Source organism: Canis lupus, chromosome 31, assembly GCF_048164855.1.
Source record: "Canis lupus baileyi chromosome 31, mCanLup2.hap1, whole genome shotgun sequence".
Taxonomy (NCBI): domain Eukaryota; kingdom Metazoa; phylum Chordata; class Mammalia; order Carnivora; family Canidae; genus Canis; species Canis lupus.
Window position 1 is genome coordinate 7180765 of NC_132868.1, and position 17802 is coordinate 7198566.

At 40.7% G+C, this 17802-nt stretch overlaps 1 pseudogene; it reads left to right on the forward strand.

The window, feature by feature from the left end:
• The window catches only part of LOC140622019 (synaptosomal-associated protein 29 pseudogene), a 32445-nt pseudogene extending 16039 nt beyond the window's left edge, over positions 1-16406 (forward strand).
• Positions 16407-17802: the final 1396 nt, after the last annotated feature.

Below are 17802 nucleotides of genomic sequence, written 5' to 3' on the forward strand. Positions count from 1 at the left end.
GGGGGGTGCAGCTGGCCTGTGGGGGTCCCAGTCACGGCCTGCCTTCCCTTGCATTGTGGCACGGTGGAGCAGGGCCTGTACGTGGACCTGACGGAGAGGAACCTGCAGGACGCTCAGAAGTTCATTCTGATGCACGAGGTGGTGTAGCCGGTGACCTCGGTCCCCTCCTTCATGGAAGACTGCAGCCGCTTCTCCCACATGGTCATCGATGTGGGGCAGGGTAGAGACACGCTCATCCACATCATCTATCTGGCCACAGGTAGGAGTTGGCGCGTCCACTGAGGTGTTTCCTACCGTCTTCTGAATTTGTGGTTCGCTCTGAGAACATGCAATTTCAATGTCAAGCAAATCTACCCCACTCCTGTATCTTTGTCATCCTCTGCGCTAGTGGTGGGAAAATTTCTCTCTCTCTCTCTCTCTTTTTCTCTCTTTCAAACTTTGTTGTAATTGGAAAAACAATACTTAGTACCTCGCTATTGCTTCTTCACTTTTCATAAGATAAGTCATTTCTTGACAAGACTGTTTTAATTTGGGTGATTGAAGACAACTGAGCATTAGGTCAGATGATGTTTTTAAGTGAAGCATAATGCTGTGTCTATCATGGTAATTTCCTTTTGGCCAAAAGATAATATAGCAAAATATTTTTGTTGTAGGATAGTATGTGGAAGCATTCTTGGAACCATTCCCTTGGGATAAGGAACAGAGCATCTTATAAAAGATCTTGGGGTAAATCCTCATTAGGTCTGACAGGTAGACTGTTCCATTTCCAAAGTACTATAAGGCAGTAGTGCAGTAAGAAGTCCAGGAATGTTCTGTGTTTCTGTTAATTGTACATGCAGCTTGAGGTCCTGGAGGCCAGTTTCAGGAACCTCCTCCCAGTTCAGCAAGTTTGCCCAGCATTTCCCCGCATTTGGTCCTCCCACATTGGAATTATACACACTCCCTCCCCTTTTATACCATTTCTCTGTTCGGCAAATAATTTATTTATTCCTCAAGTCCCAGTATAATTTGCACCCCTCATTCTGTAATCACTCATTTATTACTTTATTTTGTTCACCAAGTCACTAAAACTTATAGGATTTTTACTATTTTGTGGTTCAGTTGAGCCCTGATGAGTCTGATGGTGAACTTTTTGGTAGCGTCCTTCTCTCTGGGAGCTTACATTCGAATGGAGGCAGTAGTTAATGAACCAGCCACAATCTCTTTCTGGCACATGGGCCATTTGACTGTGATGTTTGTTTTCATTGTGCTTATACAGGATTTTAGAAGCTTCTGGTGACTTCTAATGAAATTTGGTTTGCACTTAAGTTCTTGAAGAGTCAGCTTGTTCAATCACTGTTTAAAACATGTCTTCAGGGATGGTAATACCCATATGAAGATTTTTATTCTACATAATATGTTTGAACAAAATCTAAATCTAGTCAAATAGAAAAATGTGCCTAAATTATGACTCCTAAATGAAATCATTATCAACATTGGTTACTTCTCTTTTTTTAAAAAAATATTTTATTTATTTATTTATTTATTTATTTATGAGAGACACACAGAGAGGCAGAGACACAGGCAGAGGGACACATAAGCTCCCTGCAAGGAGCCTAATGCAGGACTCGATTCCGGGACTGCAGGATCACGCCCTGAGCTGAAGGCAGACGCTCAGCCACTGAGTCACCCAGGTGCTCCAGCACTGAATACTTTTCAACCATCTAGAAAGTTGAATGCCGAGTCTGCTTGGCATACTCTCATGCCTGGACCAGTCTTCCTCCTGGACACCATAGTGAGGGGAATCAGCTCAGGCCTCAGCAACAGTGAGATCCCAGGCTGTCGATCTGTTGTTCTGGGGCTGCAGTGGACTTTACCACAGTCTTGGGTTTTTTTGTTTGTTTTTAATTCATGGCTATTTACAAATTGAAATTATGTGGCATATGTAATCAAGATGTTGCTAATTCCAATCAGAGGTTAGGATTTTCCACAAAGATGCTCATAAATATACAGAACTCTTCTGCTCTATTTCTTGCCAGCAAGGTTGTTAAATTCAAGGAGAAGAGCTATTTACAGTGAGACCGGGCACCTTCTCGCAGGACAAAACTATGGGTATATGGGGTCTTAAGGCTCGGTCCCTTTTCTAAACCACACACAGTGACACAGGACAGCCGCATAAGAAGTTCTACTAGAAGCTCGACTCCCAGGTTGCATTTAAGTTTATTTAGACTAGCCTGACAATTCTTCATTATCTTTATAAATGAACTTTGTCCCCCTCTCCATAAATTACAAGTTTTATGTCTCCGCTAACTTCTGGATCTTTTCATTTGAACACTTGCAACATAGTTAATGTTGCATTTTGAAAAAAAAAATGTCATCTTTCGCAAGAATCTGGAATCTTGGGTTTGGACTCTTGAAAAAGAAACCAGGTTTGGAGATAAATTTATTCGCTCACACTTTGGTTTTACTTGAACAGACACACATTGGAGAAAACTTGCCAATGGCCATTTTAAAAGCTGACTTGTTTTATTTGTCAGTGTTACGCAACAATGGAAGTGAACTAGACCTGCCCCTAGTGCTGTTTACGGGGCGTCTTGAAGTTCATGTGGCATTTCCCTGCTGCTGAGTCCAACAGCCATTCCTAGATACTTCTGGGTCCATTTTCTTGCTGCACTCATGTCTCTCTGCTGTTGGAAATCCAGCCAGAGTTAGGCACAGTTTTCGGGCCGTATCTGTGTTGGTATTTTTGCAACTTCTTTGAAGGTGTTCTCAGAGCAGGAGGCAAAATAGTAAATGGTAATGTTGGAATGTTGATGAGTGGAGTTCTCTAAATGACCGAGTCATATCCAGACAGCTGCTCAGTTTCTCTTTACACTCTTAGGATTACAGGTGTGCTGACCATTTGTGTGTCTGCAAAATTGCTTTCTTACTTGATTCTTCTCTCCTCTCAGCTCTGTGACTATACTTTTGCTTGTCTCATCTCATCTGCATCCTTGTTCCTCACCTGTGGCTGTTTCTTAGGGCCATGGCCACAGACAGGTTTTCATGAGTCATAGTGAGGGTGCCAGGTCAGTGAAGAAGACTACAGTCTGGAATCCAGGAACACCTCCTCGGCTTCATTGACCAGCCAGGTAACAGGGAGAGACTCCAAATTGCTTTTTGTTCCTATGCACCATTTGTTGTCATTTTGTTCACATTAACAGCTATTAGGATAAAAGTGTAATTATGCTATTGCACTGGGATAGGTGGCTTAAGAGCAGGGACAGCCTTTTTTTATTTCTCACACTCAAAGGGCACAGCTCCATTATGACAACAGGGGACCACAGATTGCTCAGGTCTACAGGTAGACTGCTCAGGAGATACTGTCCTTCTATTACCTCCTAGCTGAGAAATGCCAACCATTTGCTCTCTGACACAAATACTAATTAGTCATTCATTTATTCATTGAGGGAATATTTGTTGAACCCTTTAGGCTATGTTTTGGTTTAGCTGCTTTTGCTACTAATGTCAAACTTGGGAGATTCTCAAATATTTGGATCTGGGCATAGTGCCCACCAATTTACTCTGGTTGGAACGAATGAGTTACTGGAAGGACCTTCTCTTGATCTTGACATGTGAGCTATGGTGAATGATGTGCACTCAGTTATAAGTTCTGAAGTTCAGCTGCCATGCTCTTCCAGTCTAAGTATGAACTTTCCATGGGGATCTAGCTGGCTCAATATCATGCTCTTCTCCTCCCACCCCCAACCTGGCCCCTAGCCTGGCAGGAAGGAGGGAAGGATCACATAGGACACTATGCACCATTAGGAAAGTAGAGTGGAGACAGTGCTTCTGAGGCCTGGAAATGCATAATCAGTATTTGAAGGAAGAATGAAGAAGGGAAAGCCTATCCTTTTAAACAAGACCTTGAAGGATGAAGAGCCATTTTCCAGACAGAGAAAGGAAATTAGGAAATGTAAGGGAGGGAGCCTTGACCAATGTCTGGAAGACTGGGGCCTTGTCTTGTGGACATGGAGGGCTCAGTGTTACTTAGAAGGGCAGTGCACTGGGTTGGAGCTAAGGAATCATCCTATCTGTGCCGTCCTGCCTCTTCAAAGTCATAGAAACATCCATCTTATGTGTGTTTTCATGATATAACTAATTGGATCAAGTATAATGAAGATCACGAGGTTTGCAAAAAGACTTTGGACAGTAATTTCGAGTATTGTAACAGAGCTGAATAGTCCATACATAATGTACCAGCAGCTCCATCCCCAGAGTTCAGGTCCTCAACCCTTGGGCTGGGAGGAGGCAGCAAGTACACCAGGATATTGATCCCTTCCACTCTTGGACAAGGTTTCCATTCTTGTGACCATCACAGGTGGCTTTATTTGTTTCCCACTGTTTCGTATGGATAGTGCCAATTTCTATGATTGCCATGACTGAAAAGCCTTGACTGGGAGAAACATCTGGCCCAGAAGATGCAGACAGAGATGGTCATAATTGCAAAAGTAAAATGAAATAGACAACCTAAATATCAGTCAGTGCAATAACAAAATTCAGGAATGCAAAGGAGCATTCTGCAGTGATGAAGATGAAGAGGCACGCCTGGGTGGCTCAGTGGTTGAGCACCTGCCTTCAGCGCAGGGTATGATCCTGGAGTCCCAGGATTGAGTTCCACATTGGGCTCCCTGCTTGGAGCCTGCTTCTCTCTCTGCCTGTGTCTCTGCCTCTCTCTCTTTCTCTCTCTCTCTCATGAATAAATAAAATATTTAAAAAAGAAGATGAAGAGAAATCTTAGTTACCTGCACAAACATGATATACGTCTCAGAAATAATGTGAGTGAACAAAAGCAAGTCATAGAACAATACCATGTCTTTCCATTTATGTTCTAGGTCAAACCACATGCAACGGAGAGTTGCAAAGTGATAAAAGAAAGCTTGGGAATAACAAACATCACAGGAGACTGGGAAACAGGCTCCCACTGTAACACTTCTGAGATGATAGGCCCCACAGTGATGGGCAAATCCAGAGTCCTTCAGCCTGCTGGCTTGCTTGCTGACTTTCCAGTGTGGCTCTCTGAATCTTTGGTGGGTTTAGTTTGTGATCTATGTGGCATCTGAGCCAACTTTCATTCATGGAGTAGGCAAATTATGAGTATTTACAAAATTCACTGTCTTTCCATAAGTAGGATCCGAATATTTGAGAGACAGCCTGAACCTAACACCAATGATACATCATTCAACCATGAAGGCCATGGTGAAGGTTCCAATCACAGTAGGAGACTGAGGACTGGGGACAGGGGTCGGGGTTATTGGGGGAGGAGGCAGCAGGTTGGTGTTTGGAGATGGAGCAGGACCCATCACAGGGCATATATGCAGTCCCTGATTCCTGGGAGGTGTATGTGTCAGAGGAGGCAGGACGAAACTCAGACACTGGAGGAAAGACTGTAACATCACTCCGGAGAGATGTTGAAGGCTTTGTCACTAAAACTAGGCAAGGGGCCAGAGAGCAGCCAGGGCGAGATGAGCTGGCACTGAGCCTGTGCCATCTTGCTCCCTGCATGCTGTGGGCCCAAGGCCAGGAAGGGATCTGAGGAACCCACAGGTGCAGGTTAAGGACCTACCTTTGAAAGTTAGAGATTCCTAAAGACAAGCTGCCATGTGAATGACCACAGGTCAGCAATTCAATAAAGACCGAGTCAACTGGTTCTTCTCCAGTCTATTCAGAAATACATGAATGCTGCCTACAAGTATTTTTTTAAAAAGTCAACATTGTATAATCAATAAATTTCTAAATGAAATTTAAAAAATTATAGTTCAACTCAAAGTGCAGTAGCTCATTGTGAAGATTGCCTTTAAAGACTCAACTTACCAAAGATAAGAAGGTTGCTGTGGTTGACACTATTTCTCTCTCACTTTGAGTCACTATTCTTTTTCTGTAGTTAAGGTCAGATTTAAAAAATTAATTAAATGTTTATGTCAATGAGTCTTAAAATGAAGCTCTAAATCCCAGTAATAAAATTTAGAGAATACTTAGAATACTCAGGGTCAGGATTTTTCTCCAAAATTCCAGAAAGATAGTGAGGCATTCACATAATTAACTAGTAAAAGTTTTCACATTGGCAACATTATATGAAAAATGTTGTCCATAAAAGCCTTTAAACTAATTTGTGACCATTTAAACCAATTTCTACTAGACTTAGGCCAGTATTACTGTAAGTGCATCTTACTAAGTAGGCAATGCTCAGTACTTTATCATAATGTAGTAACATTTACACATATGTACTAGTTTAGGAAAGAAATCTTCTTTCTTATCCAAATTTTCTATTCCTCTCTCTCAACTCAATTTTAATTCTAAAAAGGTTGCATATTTCATTGGTCTTATTTTATTCTTCTATGGCTCAGGATTTGGACTAAAATTGGGTAATTAGAACTGCAATCTGAATATTGCTTAAATCTCAAAGTTGTCTCCAAATGTCAAACAGATTTTAGGCTTTTCAGGCTTCAGAAATCTAAAGTGTACACTGAATGCGCTTAAATATTATTTTTAATAGTTTGGATTAGTTAAAATAATGCCAATGGGGATGAGAATGATGGATGGTTAACAATTAGCTTCTTTCTCTCCATCTCGACCATCCAGCTATTATTTAGCACTAATTAGAGTTGGGCAACATAGGAAATCGAAAAATACTTTTTTCTTTATATTGACTTTTATTTGGTCTCCAAGGATAAGTTCCTTCATAATTATAATTTCAGGTATTCTTGTCTTCAGGTAGTTGGTTAAGTAAAGGCTGCATTGATTGCTCATAAATGTCTCATTAGCAAAGTTCATGCTCTCAGCTTCTCTGAGGAGGTACTTATTATATCTAAAGGTAAATCTGAGAGAATCACATAAAAACAATGCCTCTCATTGCTCAGCTACTCTCAGGGACATAAGTTCTATCCATCCTAAGCATTGTAATAATCTATTATTAATCTTAATGACCATTGTGAGGTTATCTAAAATGATCCTCAGTAATGCCCATTAGAAAGGAGAACTCCATTTAAAAGCGACAAGATATAAATTGCATAAAATACATTTTGGTTAAGAGTCATGTTTACAAAAAAGGATGAAAATATTATAAACCAACATAAAAATGGTCATTGTGGGATTATTCTGCAGCTATTTTTGAACTAATCAAGAAGGAAGAAAACGAAAGAAAGAAAGAAAGAAAGAAAGAAAGAAAGAAAGAAAGAAAGAAAGAAAGAAGAAAGGAAAGAAAATTTTATTTAGTTAATTAATTAATTAGAATTGTTCTATAACACTGGCAATTATATCTTTTATTAGGAAAGAGGAAGGAAGGAAATGAAGATAGAGGGAAGAAGAGGAGAAAGAAGGAGAAAAAAGAAAAGATATGACTTTTACAATGATATATATTCAAGTGAAAAATATCATTTTCCACATCCCAGGAAAAGTTTATTTTAACAGTGGGCCACAGTTAATCACTGCACAACTGTAAAGCTGTTTTTCCAAGTTGCAGCTCACTGCAGGCCTGCTGGTGGACAGGATTCTGCAAATGTACTGAGTAACCCATCATGATTTGGAGAAAGCCCATTTACGCTAATGGGTTCTGAGTGGGAACAATGATATTAAGAGTTACATATCACTCTTTTACTCCTAGGCCTGTCATATCTCTTTCATCTATTATTTACATGAATCTTCAACTCAAAATTTCCCTGATGAAGTTTTATTTAAAAAAGAAGACATGGCTCTGGGGTATCTGGATGGCTCAGTTGGTTAAACATTGGACTCTTGATTTTGGCTGAGGTCATGATTTCAGAATCTTGAGATAGAGCCCACATGGGACTCTGTGCTCAGTACGGAGTCTGCTTGAGATTGTCTTGCTCCTCTCTGGCCCCACCTTCATGCTCTCTCTCTCTTTCAAAATAAGCAAATAAATCTTAAAAGAAAAAAAAAAAACAGAAAAAAGAGATGGCTTATACTCAAACCAGACAAAGATATCTGAAGAAAACTATAGACAAATACCTCTTATGAATATATACACAAAAAATCCTCAACAAAATGCTGGAAAACCAAGTACAGCAACATATAAAAAGGATCAAACACCACAACCAAACCTAATTTACCCAAGGAATGCAAGGTAGGTATAACATATAAAGACTAATTAATGTAGTATGCTACATGAATAGAATTAAGGACAAAGGAAACATGATCATATCCATTGATGCCAAAAGTTATTTTATATTATTCACAGCCTTTCGTGATAAAAAAAAAATTCAACAAACTAAAAATGGAAGAGAGCCTACTCAATCTGATAAAGAGAATCTATGAAAAAAATAGATTGGTATCAGACTTACTGGACTTACTTACTGAAAGATGTGTTCCTCCTCCATAATCAGGAACAAGACAAGGACATTCACACTCATTTCTTCTATTCATCACCCTGTTAGGGATCTAGCAGGACAATTAGACAAGAAAATTAAATAAAAGTTATCCAAATTAAAAAGGTAAAAGAAAAACTATCTCTATATTTCCATATACAAGATCTTGTATGTGGAAAAGTCTAAGAAATTTATTAAAAATTCATTAAAACTAACAAAAGAGTTATTTTACAAGCTGAAAATTGTATTTCTATATATTTGCAAAGAATAAAAATTAAATTGAGAAAAATTCCATTTATAATAGCATCAAACAGAATAAAATTCTTAGAAACAAAATTAACAGGTGCAAAGCCTTATACTCTTCAGACTAGAAAATATTCTTGAAATAAAACAAAGAAGACTTTAATAAATGGAAAGACATCTCATGTTCATGGATCAAAAAATTTAATAATGTTAAGATGATAGTACCACCCTAATTGATCTACAGATTCAGTGCAATCCTTTATCAAAATTCCTGATGGCATTTCTGCAGAAATTGACAAACTGGTCTTAAAATCCATACAGAAATGCAAATTGGCGTGGGCAGCTGGGGGGCTCAGCAGTTTAGTGCCACCTTCAGCCCAGAGCATGATCCTGGGAACCCAGGGTCATGTTCTGAGTCGGGCTCCCTGCATGGAGCCTGCTTCTCCCTCTGCCTGTGTTTCTGCCTTTCTCTCTCTCTCTGTGTCTCTTATGAATAAATAAATAAAATCTTTTAAAAAAATGCAAATTGCCTTGATTGAAAACCAAACAATCTTGAAAAGGAAAACAAAGTTGGAGGACTCATGCTTTCCAGTTTAAATACTTATTATAAAGCTATACTATCAAGACAATGTGGTATAAGAGCAGACACATAGATCATTGGATAGAATTGAGAGTCTAGAAATATACTTTCACATTTACAGTCAGTTGATTTTGTTTCTTTCTTTTTTTTTAAGATTTACTTAGAGAGAAAGAGAGAGAGCAAGAACATGGGCTTTGAGGAAAGAGGGGCAGAGTGAGAGGGAAAGAGAGAAAATCTCAAAGTGACTCCTCGCTGAGCATGGAGCCCGACATTGGGCTTGATCTCATGACTCTGAGATTACAACCTGAGCCAAAACCAAGAGTTGGATGATCAATTGACTGCACCACCCAGATGCCCTAGTCAATTGATTTTCAATAAAGGTGCCAAGACAATTCAAGAAGGAAAGCATAATTTTTCCAACAAATGGTACTAGTACTACTGGACATCCACATGCAAAAGAATGAAGTTGGATCACTACTGTACATCATATTCAATAATTAACTCAAAATGGATCATCCACCTAAATGTGAGAATAAAAACTACAAAATACCTAGAAGAAAACAGGTATCAATTTTTTTTTTTTTGGATATCACACCCAAGCACAAGAAACCAAAACAAAAATATATACAAGTTTCCCCACTATCCAAAAGTCCAATTTGTGCTGCTTTTCTTTTACAAAAGACCCACGTTAGTATCTGCTTTTGCTAACAACAACAACAACAAAAAAAAAATCCAAAAAGGATTTTTGTTTTTACAAAATGGTGTTTACTTCTTTGTGTCATTTCAGCTTACAGAAGGTTTCAAAGGAGCACCTTACTTTCAGAGAGCAGGGGAAGCCTACATATTGGCTGTCATCAATATTAAAATATTTGCTCTTCAAAGGGACCATTGAGAAAGTGAAAAGACAACCCATAAATGGAAGAAAATATTTGCAGATCATATATCTGATAAAGAATTTGTTTGATTTCCTTTATGAGAAGTGTCTACAATGGGCAAATCCATAGAAACAAAAAGTAGATTAGCAGTTGCCTGGGGCTAGGGATGAGGGACTGGGGGAAAATACAGGCATTTACTAAAGGCTGTGGGGCTTTTTTCTGAGGCCATTAAATGTTCTAAAATTGAACACGTTGATGGTTGCTTAACTGTAAACATACCAAAAAATGAATGGTACACTTCCAATGAATGAATTTTATTTTATATAAACTATTTTTCAATAAAGCTGCTTTAAAAATGATAGGGTTTTTTTCCTTTTTCACTGATTTTTGATGTGTACCATCCTCTAGAATAAAGTCATATTTAATGTAGCTATTGTCCTTTATCTAAAATATTTTAGCACATCGGAGTCACCAAAGAGATAGTAATTAGTATTCCAGAAGAAATGAAGATAGATTGCCCTCTTGGCCTTTAAAGTCGCCATTGCTACTGATGATAACTGTCAAATACCGCAAGTATGTTGTTTGGGAGCTGGACAATGGTTCAGTACAAATTGATGCTTAAATTCAAACTTTTAAAATCAGCTACTACTAATTATAATTTAGTAGCTCTGTGTGTGTGTGTGTGTGTGTGTAGTGCTCACTCTATGTCATATAGACACAGTTACACTTTTTACCTCTTTTTCCACATCCTAACCAACACTTGTTCTTTCTTGTCTTTTTGATAATAGCCATTTTAACACATGTGAGGTGAGATCTCATTGTGGTCTTGATTTGTGTCTCTCTTATGATTAATGATGCTGAGCAGTTTTCATGTACCTGTTGGCCATCTGTATGTCTTCTTTGGAAAACTGTCATTCAGACCTTCTGCCTGTTTTTTTTTTTTTTTTTTAAGATCTTATTTATTCATGAGAAACACACAGAGAGAGGCAGAGACATAGGCTGAGGGAGAAGCAGGCTCCCTACAGGGAGCCCAATGCAGGATTCGATCTAGGGACCCTGGGACCGTGCCCCATGTTGAAGGCAGATGCTCAACTACTGAGCCACCCATGTGCCCCCTTCTGCCCATTTTTATTTTTATTTTGTTTTGTTTGCTATTGAGCTGTTTGAAATTCTTTATATATTTTGGATATTAATCCTTTATCGGATAAATGATTTCCAAATATTTTCTCCCATTCAGTAGGGATGACTTTTCATTTTGTGGATAGTTTCCTTTGCCATGCAGAAGCTTTTAAGTTTGATGTCATCCCACTTGTTTGCTAATGTTATATTAATTCACAAAATTCCCCCATTGCCTCTATGCAGTAGATGTAGATACTATTATTACTAACTTCCATCTTATAGATGAGAAAACTGAGTCAGAGAGCTTATATAATTTGCCCAAGATAAAGATCTAATAAGAAGTAGGGCACAGACTAAGTGTAGCCCTTGCAATTTTTAAAATATCAAGGCTAAGAAGTGAGTAGTTGGTGTGTTAAGGTGGTAGCCTTTAACAGAGTTGCTCAATCTAGAGATATAATAGTAATAATAATAATAATGATGATGATGATGATGATGATGATGTTATTGCTATTTCTCTTTTTGAAGTTGCCAGCCCTGCTCTTTCGCCATTCTTTCCAACATCTGAGGAATAATCTGTGAGAATAGGATTTCTCTTATTCCAAGCACTGAGCCCATTATTTTTTAATGCAATGTCTCTGATGACACTTGCTGCTCAGGGCCATGCTCCCTGGCTACAGGCCATAATGACAGTCACAGTCAGGTCCATGCTCACTGGGCCATTTCATGGGCAAGTCTTCACTCCACACTAGCTGAGTTGATTAGAGGATGGAACATTTCTGTGCCTATACATTCCAGCTAAAAAAGCAGCAAGAAGTTGTTGGGTTATTTTTTTACACATAAATAATTGCTTTTATTTTTCTTGCACTTACTCATTTTAACTGGGGAGCAGCTGACTTGCCCCACCATAGGTGCGTTGATATGTTAGCGACGATTTGGTTTAAATGCCTACACATAGAGACAAAACAGAACAGAGGATGCATGCCCACTACAGTGCTGTCCAGACTTTGTGTGGCCTGCAGTGTTGGGCATGGAAATGCTCTGGGAGAGGTGAATGATTTGTAGGGAAGAAAGCAGTGATGAGGAGCCGGTGTGTCTCACTAGCAAAACACGGAGACTCAGATTCCCACATGCATTACTCCTAGACTTGTTTTCATCCTACTACCCTTCTCAGAAAATGTTCATCAGAGCCCCAAAGTATATGTACACTGGCATATATATAATTATGTTATTTATTCAATAAAGTGGAGGGGGGTGGAGTACTTACAACATCTGAAAAGAAATCACATGTGAAAAGAAATGTTGCCTAACGAGAATCAAGCAATGGTCAGGCAAATGTATGTATCAAATGTTATACCAGTCATGAGCAATTTTTACATCTTCAGAAGCACCTTGATAATGTCCTCTAGATCCCAAAAATAATGTTGAGGTCACTTTTTTCCAGGATCAAATAGAAGATACTTGCCGAAAATGAGATCTAGCAGGAGTTTGGAAAAAAAAAAACAAAAAAAAAAGTTATTCTTCTTTCTTAGATGCACAGATACAGTACAGAAAATAACATAAAATTATTTAACATGATTCAGGAGATAAGGATAAGCAGCAATTCTTTCTCCCACTCAATTTCCCCTCATCAGCTATTTCTGAGGGTGGAAGAGTGGAGAGAGAGAACTGTAAAAAACGTGATAGGAACTTGGCATTTTACACACTGTTGAGTTGGAAGTCATGAAAGTAAAGGTGGCAGAAGAGCCTCTGCACATTTCCGCATCACCCCGCTCTTTCGCACTAACGCACAGATAGTCTCCCCTCATTTACTCTCCATGGTAACACAGAAGCATCGTGAACACAGGTGGGAGATGAAGCCCTCGGACACTGGACAGTGAAAGGTGGGTGCTTGTAGCTACTGCTAACAGGCATCCATCACACAAGGCTGTCTGCGTTGGTGGCACCTCTGCTGGCTGCCATGGCAGCTCACAGTGTGGGACAATGAATCACAGTGGCTGGGTGCTGGAGCTGTGCCATCCCACCGCCTAGCGTAGAGGCTCGGCTCTGCCACTGATGAGCTGGCAGGTGTTTGCAGGTCACTAATGCTTTCTCAGCATCTTTACCTGTGCAGCTCTTCACACATTACAATCACTCAACATTACAAATCCCTCAAAATGTCAACCAACATTGAATTGTCCTTTTTGTCACACTTATCAATAATTGTACATCCTTAAGTAGTTTTGCTTTTAAATTCTTTTTTAAAAGATTTTATTTATTTATTCATGAGAAACACAGAGAGAGAGAGGCAGAGACACAGGCAGAGGGAGAAGCAGGCTCCATGCAGGGAGCCCGATGTGGGACTCCATTCCAGGACTCTGGGATCACAACCTGAATCAAAGGCAGACAGACACTCAGCTGCTGAGCCACTCAGGAATCCCCATTCTTGAGTAGTTTTAAAATACAAACCACAATCACCATTTTAAAAATATTACACAACCTACAAATTATACTGCCTACCTCGAGCACAGAATTTCTTTCTCAGTAATCGAGGACCTCGACAGCCTGTTTCCTACAGTGCCTACAACACTGTCCCAGTGATATGTTAACACTTCCCTTGATGTGATAAGTAACAGATGTGAGCAATCTTTTAAAAATAATAGCATGGGAATTTGCAAAATTGTTCATCATATATGTGTAAGCTAGTATTTTTATTTTAAGAAAAAAAAATTTTCCTTTGTGGTGTCTAGGTCTGGGATCTCCAAGACCATCCCCAGTTTCAGTGATTTGCCAAAAGAACTCACATGACTCAGCATGTACCTGAACTCATAACTGAGATTTATTACAGTGAAGGAAACAAAGGACAATCAGCAAAGGGAGAGGATACACGGGGAAGAGGTCTGGTGGAAACCAGGCACAAAATTCCAAGGGTTCTCTCCCAGGGGAGTCACATGGGATGAGGTTAATTCCTCCAGCCATGAGTTATGACAAGCTGAGTACAGTGCCCTCTAGAGGGAAGCTACTTAGACACTCTTGACCAGAGGTTTTTTGGGGGGCAGGGCTTATGTAGGCACCCTCTACTATCTTGTACCAACATTGTAGTCTCCCAGAAAGAAGACAGGTGTTCAGCATGAACTACATTGTTTATACAAACAGCATAGGCATAGCGTGAACATAGGCACATCATCTAGGGAGAATTTTGTATCGATACCAGCCAAGGTCCCAAACTCCTGCCAGGTGTGAACTAGCAAGCAGGGCTTTCCAAGGAGGGTGGTCTCCAGCCTGCTGATAAGCCTCCCTGTATAATAACTGCTTCCAGACAGTTATTTAGCCCTTTTGCTATATTTATGTATTCTTTAAGATCTGTATATAGCTTTTCTAAACATACTGAATAAAATTGATAGTTGATATGATTTAAATATTAACTTACATTCTGATTTTAAAATAGCTTAGATTTAAAAACGGAGAAGATTAATTTAGGAAAATATACCCGAACAATTAGGAGAAAAAAAAATCTTATTTCTATTTAGACAGCAATTTAACTTTTTTGCCAGATTTTTCTTTCTCTGTCCCCAATTTAATGCACTATCATTCTCAATTTTAGTACTTAGAAACTATTTTTAAAAATTCTACCCAGTGGAAAAGTAAGTTTTATTTTAATCTCTACTTGGTGGGAAGTAGATCACCAAATATTTTATATCACGCTTGAGGGTTACTTACTATGCTCATAACTGACTTGATTATACTTTCATTCTAAATATGTTTTTTTCCTCTATTATTCATTTATTTTAAGGAATAATCCTCAAACTATAGTTAATAACACTGCATTATACATTTGAAAGTTGCTAGGAGAGTAGACCTTAAAAGAAGGAGGTGATTCTTTCTAGATTCCAAGAGAACTTTTTAAAAATTATTCAATGTAAATGAAAGCAGAAGACAAAAATGCCCTATGGCATTAGAACATTCATCACTTAAGATCCCATATCTTAATTTAAGGAAATACAGCTGCATTTTATTTGTTTGTTTATGATTATAATTATTATTATTTTAATTTGCATTTAGGTTAGTTTTAATAGTCATCAAGAGCAAACAGCTTAATAAAATAGTGAGGTAACTTATATGGTTAATATGTCACCCTATCAGGGCCCAGTATCTTTGTTTAAATTCATGGGGAGTCGGGGGAGTCAGCAGGCGTGAATACTACTCTCAGCTCCACCGCACGTTTGGCTGTGCCATGTGTTAGTGTATCTTAGTATCTACGTGGGTAGGATTCAGCCCCACGGAACTGAAGGATCCTACTAAAATCAAAGGAATTCATACTCTGAAAACTATGAAGGTCCGCGCGAGTGTATTATGTCTTATCACCTTTGTCTCAAAAGCCCTCACTTTTAGATCTCCTGTGATGGGACTCGCGCCGAGCTGTGCGCGCAGGCGGGGGCGCCCCGAGGGCCCCGGGAGGACCGTTCCCCGCCGCGGCCGCGCACCTCCTCCCCCTGCCCAGGCCGGGACGAGCCGTGGGACGACGACGCGGAGGATGAGGGCGCCCGGCGGCCCGTGGAAGGACGCGCGCGGACAGGCGGCCACGTGGGCAGGAGCTGATGCGCGTGGCCCAGGCCAGGGCCGCCGGCACCGAGGGTCCCTGCCCCTCCTGTGCGAGTCCGGCGAGGTCGGCGTCGCGTCTGCAGAGGAGCTCGTCCGCCCTCGGGGGTCTTAGAACGCCGGGGAAGATGCGGGACAAGGTGGATCAAGATTCGGAGACCCGCCAGAAGCACGTTAACAGCCTAAGAGCATGTTGGGGGGGTTCGTCGATTACTTCGAGTCCAAACCAGCAGAGACGCCCCCCGAACAGAAAGGCACCCTTGCCCCCCAGCCTAACAGCGGATTGAAAGGAGCGTAAGTACCAGTAAAGCACAGGAGGCGCCATCCAGGGCAGCCACCCAAACCTCGGGAAGCCGAAGGGCTCAGGCTCTTTCCCTGGAGGCGAGCACCGAGGCTTGCCCGAGGAACCCCCACCTTCGAGCCTGTCACCGGGAGATCCACAGGCATGTGGATGAGCTACCCGTGGGACCAGGCCGGCTGAAGCACAGAGCCCTGGGGATGCAGACGGAAACTGAGGAGCAAGATGACATTCTTGACCGCCTCACAACCAAAGTGGGCAAGTTAGATGTCAATATAAAAAGCACAGAAAGAAAAGTTAGGCGACTTTAAACACCGAGAAGGCTCTCCACCCCACTGTGATGAAACGAGCCAAAAGATCTCCTGTTGAACTTCCCAAAAAAATGTAATTTCCGTTGTTTTAGTGTGTAACGTAATATGTGTTTGCAAATGTTATAATTATAGAGCGAGTTGAGTCCAAAAAAAAAAAAACAAAACAAAAAACCTGGCCAAGGTGCAGCGCTGCGGGCGGTGTGCATGCTGAGCAACCCCACCGCCATCGCCCAGGCCTGGGCCCGCCTCGACCACAAGTTTGAGCTTGTACGCCAAGCGCGCCAAGCGCGCGTTTGTGCACTGGTACGTGGGCGAGGGCATGGGGGAAGGAGAGTTCTTGGAGGCCCGAGAGGACCTGGCTGCCCTGGAGAAGGATTATGAAGAAGTGGGAACAGAGTCCGCGGACGGCGAGGACGAGAGCCAGGAGTTCTAGGGCTCCCGGCGCCTGCCCGTCGGTCGGGCTCCCTGTTCAGTTTCCCTAAGCCCCACAAATACACTCAGTGTCTGGGTGAAAAAAAAAAAAAGAATGTTGCAGCAGATACTTAATACAAGATTATTCATAGTACGTATGGACTAAAAATAAATATTTTAGAACGGGAAGAGGTGTTTTAGGTTTGTATTTGTGTGTCTTTATTATGTTGAAAAGCTGTCTTTCAAAACCTGATTTGAGAAATTCATATACAATTTCTTTGATGTCTGCTGCAAATTTAAAAACTGTTCCCAAGCCTACATGTTATTGTATTCAGCTTTCCTGGTAACTACTGCACAATTACCTTTTCATAGAAATAAAATCTTGTTATGACAAAAAAAAATTTGTGTGTGTGTGTGTGGACATTATCATACGGTAGCTTTATTAAATTCCTTTACCTTCTACAACGCGATTACAAAAAGGAATACTTCATTTAAGTGTAATACTGTCTTTATGGACGTACCGTGGTCGGAAAGTGGAGCTAAAGGTCACAAACGAATACACGTAAGAACAGGGACAAAGGCGGGACGTCCCTGGAGCCTAGTCTAGCACAGCGAGCCCAGTGGGTAGGGGAAGGGAAGCAGGGATGAATAAAGACATATTTGGGGGGCGGGGGTGGTATTGTCAATGAGCTGGTTCTAGGAGCTTAAACCCAAGGGCCGGCTCAGGGGCCAGACACACAGGCGTACAGCTTTGGTACCACATCTCAAAGCTGCCTAAAGTCCTGGCCTTGTGTCACACACAGCAGTTGTCCCCAGTCAGCTTTGGTTTTGTTTTCTCTCCAATTTACATACACACACACACACACACACGCACACGCAATCGAGGGTGTCTTCTTTGACCGTCCAAGCTCTTCTGTCTCAGGTACCTCCCTGCTGTCAAAATCAAAGCTCGCCAGACTCCATCAAGCCAAGAAACCCCTTCTTTCCTAGGAGAGAAGCCAGCACTTCACTTTCCTGAATGAACATGAGCACTCAGGGCTCACTCTGT